Below are 7181 nucleotides of genomic sequence, written 5' to 3'. Positions count from 1 at the left end.
TTAGACAATTTCGCAAAAATGCATTTATGATTCATTCATTGAAAATTTTGAACATTTGAGTCATTTCTGCAAGTTTTCGACTTAGCAGTGAGTATCAGTGAACATACAATTTTGGAAAAATTTGTGTCTAGTAAATAAAATTTTGCAAAATTTTATATAGAAATCAAATTTTGACCAAATATATAGAAATCAAATTTTGACCAAATATATAGAAATAAAATTTTGAATAAAATTTGTATAGAAATAAAATTTGGCAAAATTTTTTATAGAAATAAAAGTTTGAAAAAATTATCAATAGAAATACAATTAAAAAAAAAATTGTGTAGCAAACAAAATTTTGCTAAAATTTTCTATAGAAATAAAATTTTGCAAAATATTCTATAGAAACAAAATTTTGACTAAATGTTCTATAGAAATAAAATTTTGTTTAAATTTTATATAGGAAAAAATATTTCTATAGTAATAAAATTTTGAATACATTTTTTATAGCAGTGAGTATCAGTGAGCATCTGTAAGAAAAAAATTTTTGAGAAAATTTGCTATAGAAATAAAATTTGACAATTTTTTCTCATAGAAATAAAATTTTGGAAAAATTATCAATAAAAATACAATTTTAAAAAAATTTTTGTGTAGTAAATAAAATTCTGCAAAATATACTACAGAAACACAATTTTGACTAAATTTTCTATAGAAACAAAATTTTGACAAAAATTTCTATGGAAATAAAATTTTGACCAAATTTTTTAATAAAAAAAATCTATTTAAAATTTTGGCAAAATTTTCTATAGAAATAAAATTATCAATAGAAATAAAATTTTGAAAAAATTTTTGTGTAACAAACAAAATTTTGCAAAATTTTCTATAGAAATAACATTTTGCAAAATATTCTATAGAAACAAAATTTTGAAATAAAATGTTGACTAAATTTTATATAGAAAAAAATATTTCTATAGTAATAAAATTTTGAATAAATTTTTTATAGAAATAAAATTTTGACGAAAATTTTTATAGAAATAAAATTTTGACAAAAAATTTTATAGAAATAACATTTTGACAAAATTTTCTATAAAAAACAACTTTGAAAAAATTTTCTGTCAATATTCAATATGTATATGGCCTTAAAATAAAATATAAAAAAAAATAATTTCGATTGTTCGAAATATTTCAAATAAATTGATATGAGCATTAAAATGGATCGATACAGCCCATTTGCTTGTCTAACATTCTAAGAAACATAAAAAGATAGCCGTAATTGGAAGTTGATTTTCATTTACAATCATGCTGTACATTGATCGAATGAATAACGCAATGGAAACTAATTTGCGTAAAAACTTGCTTAGTTACAAAAATGTGAAGTGTTTTAAAAACTTTGGTTTAGCCGGAGTCGGAGTCGAGCAAAATTTTTACGACTCCGACTCCAGCAAAATCTTCAGACTCCGACTCCGGCTCCACAGCCCTGGTTATACACCCTGCGCCACACTGTGGAACAGGGTATTATAAGTTAGTGCATATGTTTGCAACACCCAGAAGGAGACGAGATAGACACATGGTGCCTTTGGCAAAAATACTCAGGATGGGCTCCTGAGTCGATATAGCCATATCCGTCTGTCCGTGAACACATTTTTGTAATCAAAGTCTAGGTCCCAGTTTTAGTCCAATCGACTTCAAATTTGGCACAAGTATGTGTTTTGGTTCAGAATAGAATATGTAACGACAAAAAGGAAAAGTCTGAGACCCATCGTTTAGTATACCGATCATCTTAGAATTAAATTCTGAGTCGATTAGCGATGTCCGTCTGTCGGTCTGTCCGTCTGTCTGTCCGTCTATCTGTCTGTTCATGTATTTTTGTGCGCCAAATACAGGTCCCAGTTTAAGTCTGATCGTCCTCAAATTTGGCATAGGGTCGTTTTTTGGGACAAAGACAGTCGCTATTGATTTTGGAAAAAATCGGTTCAGATTTAGATAAAGCTGTCATATATATCTATCCCCGATCTGGTCATAATTGGCGTGTTTATCAACCGATGTTCTTCAAATTCAGTACATCCAAATATTTTATGAGTCTCGAAAAACATGCAAAATATAAGCTAAATCGGTTCAGATTTAGATATAGCTCCCATATATATCTTTCGTCCGATTTAGACTGATATGACCACAGAAGCCAAAGTTTACTACCGATTTTCGTGAAATTTTGCATAAAGAGTAGAATTGACATTCTACCAATGCTTGGTAAATTTGATTGAAATCGGTTCAGATTTAGATATAGCTCCCATATATATATATATATCTTTCGTCCGATTTGCACTTATATGGCCTCAAAAGCCAGAGTTTTGCCCTGACTTGCTTCAAATTTTGCACGAGAGGTACTTTTAACGATACTATTGTATGTGCCAAATATGGTCAAAATCGATTCAGATTTAGATACAGCTCCCATATATATCTCTCGTCCGATTTAAACTTACTCAAAATCCAGGGGTTTGCCGTGATTTGCTTCAAATTTCGCAAAAGGAGTACGTTTAGTAGTATCGGTAATTGTGCCAAATTTGGTTGAAATCGGTTCAGATTTAGATATGACTCCCATATATATCTTGCGTCCGATTTGCACTCATATGACCAGGGGGGCCAGTGTTATACTCCCATTTACGTGAAATTTCGCATCGATAGCAGAATTATTATTCTAATTATACATGCCAAATTTAGTCAAAATCGGTTTAGATTATATATAGCTCCCATATATACGTACACCACTGATGGGGAAATATGGTAGACTGTTACACATTTTAGACCCATTTTCAATGGAAGTTTCCTCCAATTAACTGGATAGCGTTAGCAGATTTAAATTTTAATTCTAGAGATTTTGTAGAAGTAAAAAAATTGTCTCATTTATATAGCTTCCAGCAAATGTGAAGTAGTTGGGATGGTAACACAAATTTTGGTCTACATAGGGGTGAAGGGTATAATATAGTCGGCCCCGCCCGACATTAGACTTTACTTACTTGTTATACCCTGCGCCATACTGTGGAACAGGGTATTATAAGTTAGTGCATATGTTTGTAACACCCAGAAGGAGACGAGATAGACACATGGTGTCTTTGGCAATAATGATCAGGGTGGGTCCCTGAGTCGAAATAACCATGTCCGTCTGTCCATCTGTCCGTCTGTCTGTGAACACATTTTTGTGATCAAAGTCTAGTGTGCATTTTTGTGATCAAAGTCTAGGTCGCAATTTAAGTCCAATCGCCTTCAAATTTGGCACATTTTCCTAATTTGGGTCAGAATAGAACCCTATTGATTTTGATAGAAATCGGTTCAGATTTAGATATAGCTCCCATATATATCTTTCGCCCGATATGGACTTATATGGCCCCAGAAGCCAGATTTTTGGCCGAATTTGTTTGAAATTTTGCACTAGGAGTACAATTAGTAGTATAATCAAGTGTGCAAAATTTGATTGAAATCGGTTCAGATTTAGATATAGACCCAATCGGTTCAGATTAAGATATAGCTCCCATATATATGTTTTTCCGATTTCGACAAAAATACCAACATTTTCCTTGTAAAATCGCCACTGCTTAGTCGAAAAGTTGTAAAAATGACTCTAATTTTCCTAAACTTCTAATACATATATATCGAGCGATAAATTATAAATAAACTTTGGCGAAGTTTCCTTAAAATTGCTTCAGATTTAAATGTTTCCCATATTTGTTTACTAACATTGTGTTCCACCATAGTGCATTAGCCAACTTAAATTTTGAGTCTAAAGATTTTGTAGAAGTCTATCAAATTCTGTCCAGATCGAGTGATATTTAAATGTATGTATTTGGTACAAACCCTTATATATAGCCCCCAACACATTTGACGGATGTGATATGGTATCGAAAATTTAGATCTACAAAGTGGTGCAGGGTATAATATAGTCGGCCCCGTCCGACATTAGACTTTACTTACTTGTTTTTTACTAAAATTGTGTTGCACCCTAGTGCATTAGCCGACATAAATTTTGAGTCTATAGATTTTGTAGAAGTCTATCAAATTCTGTCCAGATCGAGTGATATTTAAATGTATGTATTTGGGACAAACCTTTATATATAGCCCCCAACACATTTGACGGATGTGATATGGTATCGAAAATTTAGATCTACAAAGTGGTGCAGGGTATAATATAGTCGGCCCCGCCCGACTTTAGACTTTCCTTACTTGTTTTTTTTTTCTTTAAAAGTTTATTAAAATGTGCTACCAAATGTAAAAAAATTCGGAGTCACAAAATTGACTAATGCAAATTTGGAAAAAAGCGGAAAGTAAAAAAGCGCCTTTGCACTTTTTGAAATCGTAAATCATAATGTTTACCAAAACTTGGATTTATGAATTACAAACCCCAATTATATCCCCACCCTGTGGTGGTATTAAAAATCTAATTTATATATACATATCAAATTAAACTTTATTAAAATAAATGTTCTTAAATGAAAACAAAAATACATTTTATTAAATTAATAATAATTCTTTTGATTTCAGCTTAAAACTATGCGTTGACTAAATTAAATTAAATTGATAATTATAAATTTTCCAAGGAAGTCTTACTATATCTAGTAAACTCCTATGATGTATTCTTAATTGTTTTTTGCCTTGCTTTCAATTTCCAAAGCAATATTGAAAAAACTCAAGAAAAAAACTTCCCCTCTTCTATTTTTGCAATTTTTACAATTTTCAAAGAGAGTACCTTGTGGTGTCTTCCGTTTTCTAAACATCTGCTAACGAGTTATTTTTACACTTGATTAAATTTCGTTCACTTAACCAAAGAATCCAAATGAAATGAAAAGGAAAAAAACCGAGAATAGAAAATTGAAAGGAAATCACATGAGAAATTGTTCAACAAACGAAATGAAAGACACAAACATATTTCCGTCATATGCACTGTAGCAGCAGCAGTCGCTGAAGTGAACATCAAACTCAAAGGAAACTGTTTGAGGAACACCAAGTAAAAATATTGTCAAATTCGAAATGCATTTACCCTATGCCATTGATTTTTATCAACTGAATTGAACTTCAGGGTAATGAAACATTCAAGCCTGAGGAAGTGTAACATAGTGCACCCAGAGAAGGAATATGATCACCTCAAACATGTTTTAAGAGCAAAATGTTATTTTTGGGTGGTGACCATGTAACATGGTTTTCGCAACCTTGTTATTTTCTCGGAAATCATGTATCTGATTTCGGCAAGTAGGTTATATTTGACGAGAAAATAACATTTTAGTGACAAACATGTTACATGGTCACCATACAAAAATAAAATTTTGCTCTTGAAACATGTTTGAGGTGATCATATTCCTTCTCTGCGTGTGGGTTAGGGATTTTGACAAAATTTTCTATAGAAATAAAATGTTGACAAAATTTTCTATAGAAATAAAATTTGGACAAAATTTTCTATAGAAATAAAATTTTGACAAAATTTTTTATAGCAATAAAATGTTGACAAAATTTTCTATAGAAATAAAATTTTGAGAAAAATTTTCTATAGAAATAAAATTTTGACAAAATTTTCCACTAAAATAAAATTTTTATAAAATATTCTAGAGAAATAAAATTTTGATAAAATTTTCTAGAGAAACAACATTTTAACAAAACCTTCTTTAGAAATAAAATTTTTACAAAATCTTCTATAGAAATAAAATTTTGACAAAATTTTCTATAGAAGTAAAATTTTGACAAAATTTTCTATAGAAATAAAATTTAAACAAAATTTTTTACAGAAATAAAATATTGACAACATTTTCTACAGAAATAAAATATTGACAAAATTTTCTATAGAAATAAAATTTTGACAAAAATTTTTATAGAAATAAAATATTTACAAAATTTTCTATAGGAATAAAATTTTGACAAAAATTTTTATAGCAATAAAATGTTGACAAAATTGTCTATAGAAATAAAATTTTTATAAAATATTCTAGAGAAATAAAATTTTGATAAAATTTTCGATAGAAATAAAATTTTAAGAAAATTTTCTACACAAATAAAATTTTAAGAAAATTTTCTATACAAATAAAATTTTGATAAAATTTTCTAGAGAAATAACATTTTTACAAAATCTTCTATAGAAATAAAATTTTTACAAAAATTTTTACAGAAATAAAATTTTGAAAATTTTTTCTATAGAAATAAAATTTTGAGAAAAATTTTCTATAAAAATAACTTTTTGACAAAATTTTCTATAGAAGTGAAATATTGACAAAATTTTCTATATAAATAAAATTTTAAATTTTAAAATTTTCTATAGAAATAAAATTTTGACAAAATTTTCTATAGAAGTAAAATATTGACAAAATTTTCTATAGAAATAAAATTTTGACAAAATTTTCTATAGAAATAAAATTTTGACAAAATTTTCTATAGAAATAAAATTTTGACAAAATTTTCTAAAGAAATTAAATTTTGACAAAATTTTCTAGAGAAATAAACTTTTGATAAAATATTCTAGAGAAATAAAATTTTGATAAAATTTTCGATAGAAATAAAATTGTAAGAAAATTTTCTATACAAATAAAATTTTGATAAAATTTTCTAGAGAAACAACATTTTAACAAAATCTTCTATAGAAATAAAATTTTGACAAAATTTTCTATAAAAATAAAAATTTTTTGACAAAATTTTTAGAGAAATAAAATTTTGACAAAATTTCCTTTATAAATAAAATTGAAACAAAATTTTCGACAGAAATAAAATATTGGCAAAATGTTCTACAGAAACAAAAAATTTTTTGACAAAATTTTCTATAGAAATAAAATTTGACAAAATTTTCTATAGAAATAAAATTTTGACAATATTTTCTAAAGAAATTAAATTTTGCCAAAATTTTCTATAGAACTAATATTTTAACAAAATTTTCTATAGAACTAATATTTTAACAAAATTTTCTATAGAAATAAAATTTTGACTAAATTTTCTATAGAAATAAAATTTTGACTAAATTTTCTATAGAAATAAAATTTTGACAAAATTTTCTAGATAAATAAAATTTTGACAAAATTTTCTAGATAAATAAAATTTTGACAAAATTTTCTATAGAAATAAAATTTTGAGAAAAATTTTCTATAGAAATAGCTTTTTGACAAAATTTTCTAGAGAAATAAAATTTTGACAAAATTTTTTAGAGAAATAAAATTTTGACAAAATTCTCTAGAGAA

This window comes from Haematobia irritans, chromosome 4 (genome assembly GCF_050003625.1).
Source record: "Haematobia irritans isolate KBUSLIRL chromosome 4, ASM5000362v1, whole genome shotgun sequence".
Taxonomy (NCBI): domain Eukaryota; kingdom Metazoa; phylum Arthropoda; class Insecta; order Diptera; family Muscidae; genus Haematobia; species Haematobia irritans.
The sequence above is the reverse complement of the archived record's forward strand: the minus strand, read 5'-3'. Positions refer to the sequence as shown.